This window comes from Cavia porcellus, unplaced genomic scaffold (genome assembly GCF_034190915.1).
Source record: "Cavia porcellus strain 051 isolate PalLab524CR breed Dunkin Hartley unplaced genomic scaffold, mCavPor4.1 scaffold_3, whole genome shotgun sequence".
In the NCBI taxonomy this organism is placed as follows: Eukaryota; Metazoa; Chordata; class Mammalia; order Rodentia; family Caviidae; genus Cavia; species Cavia porcellus.
Genome location: NW_026947486.1, coordinates 20,930,983 through 20,937,969, shown reverse-complemented (window position 1 = coordinate 20,937,969; position 6,987 = coordinate 20,930,983).

The following is a 6,987-nucleotide window of genomic DNA, read 5'->3' as shown; positions in this document are numbered from 1 at the left end:
AGATTTCATACTACCACTGAATTATCATTAAATTTACAATTGTATTTACTTTGTCATGATTGTTATGGACTCATGTAGTACAAATCTCAAAAGCGTATACTAAAATCTCCAAAGTGCTAATGAAAGAGATTAGTGAAGGCCTAAGTAAATGTAAGTTCATGCTATGTTCATGAATTGGAAGATCTAATGTAATAAAGTCACCAATTCTTCCCAAGTTAATCTATATCTAACACAATTCCAATCAGAACCAACATTTAAAAAAACAAGAATTATTTTTGTTAAGCTGGTGCTAAGATGTTTATGAAAACCAAAGGAATAATAGTACCTATGACAATTTTAGAGTATGATAAAGCTTACATAATTACACTACTTGATTTTATTTTCTATTACTTACTATGAAGTTATAGAAACCAAAGACACTGTGCTATAGAAAAAGACACACATATGTAGATTAGTGCAGAAACATATCCACACAAACATAGCCATTTGATTTTGTTAATGGTAAAAAAAGAATTCAGTGGAAAAGAATAGTGTTTGCAACCAACAAATGAACAAATGGTATTGAGATAACAAAAAGAATGAACTTCAAACTTAACCTCACACCTTACACAACCATTAATTCAAAATCAACAAAAGATCTAACTGTAAAACATAAAACTATGAAACTTTCTGCAGAAAGCATAAGATAAATATCTCAACAACGTGGAGTTAAAGAGTTTTTTTTACATAATACTGAAAGTATGATTCACAAAAAGTATAAATTTGAGTTAATCAAAACCAAAATCTTTTATTGTATGAAAAACTGTTCAGATAATGATTAATGAATCTGCAGGTCAAGAGAAAACATTTGCAAATGACATATCTGGCAGAGGGCTTCTTTCCCGTATATGTATTAAAAATTCTCACAAATTAACCACAACAAAATAAAAACTTCATTAGAAAATAACTGAAAAATTTCAGCAATGTCAACAAAAAGAACACAGGATGAAAATAGTATTTTCATTGTTAAGAAAATATATGTTAGGGCTGGGGGTGTAGCTCAATGTTAGAGCACTTGCCTAGCATGCACAAGACCCTGAGTTCAATCCCCAGTACCACAAAATATGTTAAAACTATGTTGAGATGACACACTTATAAAATGCCTAAAATTTTAAAATATTACAAAACCAATTCCTAACAAGGATGTACAAAAATTAAGATTGCTTATATTGCTCTTCAGAATTCAGCCAAAAGGAAAAGGAGTCAGCCATTTTGGAAAACAATGTAGGGTTCTTTATAAAGTTAAACATATGCTTGCCATATGATCTGGCAATGTTGCTTCTAGTTAATTTACCTTAAGGAAATGTTCACACAAAACATGTATGTGAATGTTCATAGTGGCTTTATTTGTAATAGCACTAAAGTGGAAACAACTTAAATATTCTTAAGTGAGTGAATGGATAAACAAACTATTCAGAAACAAATCATTGACTCACCCAATTTAAAATGATTTCAAATGTATTAAGTTAAAGAAGCAAATTTTAAAAGGTTACTTATTGTATGATTCCACTTATGTTGCATTCTCAAAAATATGCAACTATAGTGATAGAGAACAAGTCAGTGTTTGCCAGGGACTGAGGTAAAGAAAAGTTGTAATGTAAGTATAGCCAAAGGAAATTGTTTTGTTCTTTGTTCTGATTGTGGTGATGGTCACAAGAACCTGTACAGAGTGAAAATTCATCATACTGCATGATGACAGTTTACTATGTTATGTTAATGTAATATTAAAAACAAAAGGTTATTCAACATGCTAAAGAGCTTTTTAAATATGGCTTGTATCTAGCAATATTTGTCAAGGAGCACTAACCTAACTTTGCCTTCCCTTTTTGCTCTGGTACTTAAAAACTCCCTTTCCTGACTTTAAATATGGTTGTACCTACTTTGTTTCCACTACATTTTGTGCATTTATGGATTTGAGGTGGATGAAGGATTTCTTACATCAGCCTTATCTGCTTCGTTGGCTGTAGTTCACCCTGTTACTATAGTGCTACTGGGATTTTCCACTTGCTGCAATTTCCTTGAGCTTTCTCACATGTTTCTGTCTTTTCAGTTGTAGGGTTTGTTTGCTGCCCTGCTTTTAATGTGGCTTTGTAATTTCTTTCTACTATATTGTTCTGAGATATATAAGCTTAGCTTCTTTTTTTTTTACTTTTAATTTTTTTTCATTGTTATTAGTACATCTTTGCAGTATATTATCACTACATTCATTGTGGGGGAATTGGTACATGTACATAACACATCTAATTCTTTTTTCCCTTTCACCCCTGTTTAAAATTTTTTTGCTGGCATCAGATTTGTTTGTTTGTTTATTTTATGAGTCCTTATCAAGTTAATTATAAATATAAATTAACAGTCAGACTAAGAGGCTAAAACAACCATAAAAAATTGGACAATTATACTAAATTAAGGTACACTTTTAGGTACATTGTAAAAGCTGGATTATGGTAACACTTTCCTTTTTTCTTGATGCCTATTTTTTTGTCTTTTTCCTTTTTATTTATACCGAGGATCGAACTCATGACTGCCTGCTTGCAAGGCAGGAGCTTATGTGCTGAACTAAATCCCCAACCCCCAATGCCTATTTTTTATTTTGCACTTTATTTATATATTGGGCTTCTCATGCAATAGAAACCACATGATATTCAAGTCTTTGCATCTGATTTACTTCACTTAACATTATGCCCTCAGGGTGCATCCATTTTTCCAAGTGACCCAAATCTATCCTTCTTTATGACAGAGTAGTACTCCACTGTATATCCATACCACATTTTCCTCATCCATTCATTTGTTGATTGTATATAGGCTGCTTCAAAGATTTAGTTATTATGAATTATGTTGCTATAAATATGGCTATGCCTACATCATTCCAATATGATGTATTCAAGTCTTTTGGGAAGATATCTAGAAGGGGAATAACAGGCTCAAATACAATTTATAGTTTTAGTTTTTTGAGGACTCTCCATAATGATTTCCACAGTGTATGAATTTACACTCCCAGAAACAATGAAGAAGGGCCTTTACTCCCATAACCTCTGCAGCATTTATTATTGGTTGCTTTCTGATGATACCCATTGTTTCTGGAGTAAGACAGAATTACGATATTGTTTTTATTTGCACTTCTCCAAAGGCCAGCAATGTCGAACATCTTCTTATGTACTTACTGGCTGTTTGTATTCCTTTATCTGAGATATGTTTATTCATTTTAGATGTCCATTTTTATTGAGTCTTTAACATTGGGGGGTCTAATATTTTTGAGCTATTTGTGTAGTCTAGATATTAGACCTTTGAGATTATCTTGCAAAAATTCTATTCCATTCTGTAGGTTCTTTTCACTCTGATAGTGCTTTCCTCTGCTGTGCAGAAGCTTTTTAATTTGACTTGATCTCATTTGTTGAACGTTGTTGCTCTTTCTTGTGCAACTGGGTACCACCACCACTACCACTACCCCCGTCGTGAGTGACTGACTTATCTGGAGAAACACAGGCTCTGATGATAGCTATGGAGGTGAAATGCACTCGGATGCCTATGGTGCTTTGGTGTTTCACTAACATTGCAGGTCTAGGGCCAGTAGTCTGATACTAAAGGATAGTGGTGCACAGGGTGGCATCTAGGGGGATCTCCTTCTGAGAATTGCCACTGCTGATTCCCTATGGTCTTATTTTGGAAGTCCTATATTATTTCCACTGTTTTATTGTATTGGGTTTTGTTCTCTTTTGTTTTGTTTGATTATGTCAAATCTGATGGCAGGAGCAGCTATCTCAAAGACAGCAAGATGTGTTATGGTAGCAATTTTAAATTTCCTATTGGCTTGTTTTGAAGTCCTTCATTGCATTCTTTGTTTTGTTTTTATTGTTTCTATTCTGTTCTGTACTGTTTGAATTTTACTATGTCCAAAGTTATCTCAGCTATTTTGAAGACATCAAAAGGCATTATGGTAACTATTGTTGATTTCATGTTTTGAAGTCCTGTATCTCTTACATTGGTTTGTTTTGATTGGTTTTATTCTATTTTGTCATCTTTAAAATAAAACAAAAATAAATAAATAAAAAGAACTGTCTTTTATATTATATGATTACTGTAAAAATTACTGTTTACTTTGAAGTACAAATTGAACAGTGTCAAATTAACATAGTTTCAGCATGTTTTATTGACAATGCTAGACTAGTTTATCTGTGTACATAATGTTCTACTTAATCTATGTTTTTATGTTTACCTTATGTTTGTTATTTAAAAAAAACTGGGGCTGGGGATTTAGCTCAGCGGCATAAGCGCCCGCCTTGCAAGCAGGCAGTCGTGAGTTTGATCCCTGGTACCGATAAAAACGAAAAAGACAAAAAAAAAAAATTGTATACTTTTCAATTGATAAAGTGTTTTTTTTTAATTAATAAAAAAGAGAAAAGAACCAAGGAAGCAGAACAAATGAATATTCACCAAGCCACAGTAAACTGATAAAGAAGAAAGGAGTAAAGGATAGAAAAAGGAAAAAACAAAACCAGTAAAAACAATGCATACACTCACCCCCCCAAAGGAAAAAAAAACAACAAAAAGAATGAAAGCTAAATAGATCCAAAACAAAACAAAATAGCACAGAAAGAAAACAAATCATCTGTGATATTGAACATGTGGTTTTCTTCCAGGATCCACAATTTTGGGGCAGTGTCCAAGTCAAGATATGTCCCTGCCACACTAGTGGATAAAGAAGGCTGTCAGATCCCAGATCCAGGCTGGATGTAGTCACCAGCAGTAGCTCGATTAGGGCAAGGGTGCCGATGCTGCGAATTTCAAATCTAGACTAATTCAGTCTGACACGACCTTTTGGGGCTAATCTCCTTCAGTTTAAACCCCTCAAAGGTTCTCTATCCAGGCTGACTTCCCTGACCACACTGCCTACCATGGCTGTCTCTCACCCAGTTACTGTGGAAGTGTAACACGGGGAACCTTTAATTGAAGCTGTCCCACTGCTGCTCTGAGTCTGAAGTTCAAATAATTGATTCTCTAAGTGGCCTTTCTTGAGCACAGGCTCATGGGCTTTCTTTTTAAATGAAAATTTTACTATTTCACAATCTTGAGTCTGTGAAAGTTGAGGTCTTACAGACTCCTGTAATGCTTTCCAGCCATTTTTCCTGTTGTCCTGATGTAAATAAATTGACATCTTTTTAATGATAATCTTTTCAACAAGTACACTTTCCATGGCTTTAACTTTGCAGGCTCTTCCTTTGAGATGAAACTGCAAACTTCACATCTGTTTTTTTGCTCCTGATTCTGACTGTAGACCTGGCTAAAAGTAGCCAGTGACGCCCATGCCACAGCTGAGTGAACACTGAGCTGCTTTGAGACTTTCTCCGCTTCATTAATTAGTCCACTGCTCTTAATCTCACTCTCCCACAATGTCTCAGGGCGTGGGCAAAAGTAAGAAAAATTTTATCTCAACATGTAGCATACATGGTCTCAGTCCAACTACCAATGAAGTCCTTGTTTCCAAGGGAAATCTCCTGAACCTAGCATTTACTGTTTACATTCCTGTCAACATCCTGATCTTGTGAGCTCCAACAAGAATCTTCTATCAGTCTGCTTAGTCTGCTCACCGCATTCCACAGCTTCTCTAGCCAGCATGTCCAAACCTTCTAACCTACTGCATACCAGTTCCAAAGGTTTCTGAACCACATGGTCATATATAATCATAGCAACAACTCCCCCACACCAATTTTCTGACTTAGTCAGTTAACTATCAGTGGGAAAAAATACCCAACACTCAAAATTTAAAGGAGCAGATGTTTATTTGGCTCACAACTTTTCATGAGATCAATCTAAAGTTGGCTGGCTCCAAAGCATAAACAGTGTGATAAAAAGGCCTAACAGAGGATGGCTGTTCATCCCATTGCAGCTAGGAAGCAGAGAAGAAAAAAGGAGCCAGGGACAAGAATACATCCTTCCAGGTTACATCTTCAGTGCCCCACCTCCAATCAGGCCCCACCTCCTAACAGCACATTAGGCTACTGAACTCATCAATGGAGGAATCCACTGATGAGTACAGCACCCCCATGATTCAAAACCTTCCAAACACATAAGACCTTTGAGGGACATTTTAGATCTAAATCATAACACCAGGTAAGCATATATAGCTTACCTAATTGAAACCATATCTTTTGAATATGTAATACATTTGCATGCAATGGTAGCCTTTTGTTTTTACTTCTTAGTGCTTTGCTTTGCTCATTCAACATATCCTGCCAATTTTATTATATTAGTATCTAGACATTTTCTGATTTGAAACAAAAACATTTTTGTGCCAGAGATTGAAACCAGGGCCTCATGCATACACATTGCATGTACTCTACCACTGAGCTACATCCCCATCCCAATTTTCTTATATCTTAACAGTTGCATTTTAGTTAATTGTACAGCAGTACCAAAACTTACCTACTTCTTTATTGATAGACATTTAAGTTGTTTCAAATGTTTCAATAAATAACATTATACATACAGGTGTATAGGCATATATGTATTATCTATGCAAATATACATGTACGATAAATGCCTATAAGTGGAATTGTTTAATATAAATATATGCACTAATACTTTTTATTCCTCTTTATTAATTCTTTCTTGAAAGAATTGTGCCTTTTATTTATGAAGTGACAGTATTTATGGTGACAGTAATTTATGTGTATGGTGACAGTAATTATACTAAAGATTATACATACATTACCTTTTTGAATCTTCACAATCCTGTGAAAAATTCTTAATATAATCTACATTTTAAGTTAAGATATAATTCACATAACATAAAATTCACTGTTTAAAAATATACAATTCAGAGGCTATGCAATAATCGCCACTAATTCCAGAACCATTTCATCACTCCAAAAATAAAACCCATATCCATTAGATGTTACTTCTATTACCCTTCTCTCCAACACTCAGCAACCAGTAATCTAATTTGTCTCA